At 32.8% G+C, this 503-nt stretch overlaps 1 protein-coding gene across 2 annotated transcripts in view; it reads right to left on the bottom strand.

The window, feature by feature from the left end:
• Positions 1-503, bottom strand: part of LOC107558419 (mitochondrial inner membrane protein OXA1L-like) — a 9,523-nt gene that overhangs the window by 5,408 nt on the left and 3,612 nt on the right. The gene's annotated exons all lie outside the window — the stretch shown is intronic.

Below are 503 nucleotides of genomic sequence, written 5' to 3'. Positions count from 1 at the left end.
TCCTCTGCCAGTGTGAAGACGTGATCTCGGTACAAACCACTGCAAAAAGATGGCACAAACTGGCTTTTTTTCTGAATTCTATCAAACACAGGCCATTTAAAAAAACAATAAACTACAAACAATAGGGTGTTTGGGATATTTACGTTTATTCATTTAGTAGACACTGTTATCAAAGCAACATTCAAATGAACATCCCAAGCAATTTGATGGAAGAGCAAAAATATTTACAGTACACAATTCCAAGTTGTAAGTATAAACTAGATTAGTAAACAGGCAGAGATGATATGCAAAAAAGAAGAAAGATAATTTTTTTAAATTTAAAAAATAAGATTTATTTAAAGCTTCAGTCCGTAACTTTTTTGTGTTCAAAATGGACATTTATATATTAAGCGATTACACCATGAATTCATTTTCCAAATCGTGTTTTTGGCTTGTGCTGAATCACTACGTTACACCTATAATTAGGGATGCACCGATACCACTTTTTCCAGTACTCTCCCGAT

This window comes from Sinocyclocheilus grahami, unplaced genomic scaffold, assembly GCF_001515645.1.
Source record: "Sinocyclocheilus grahami isolate Dianchi unplaced genomic scaffold, SAMN03320097.WGS_v1.1 scaffold645.1, whole genome shotgun sequence".
NCBI classification, from domain to species: Eukaryota; Metazoa; Chordata; class Actinopteri; order Cypriniformes; family Cyprinidae; genus Sinocyclocheilus; species Sinocyclocheilus grahami.
Note: the sequence above shows the minus strand (reverse complement) of the source record. Positions and strands in the feature narration are given on the sequence as shown.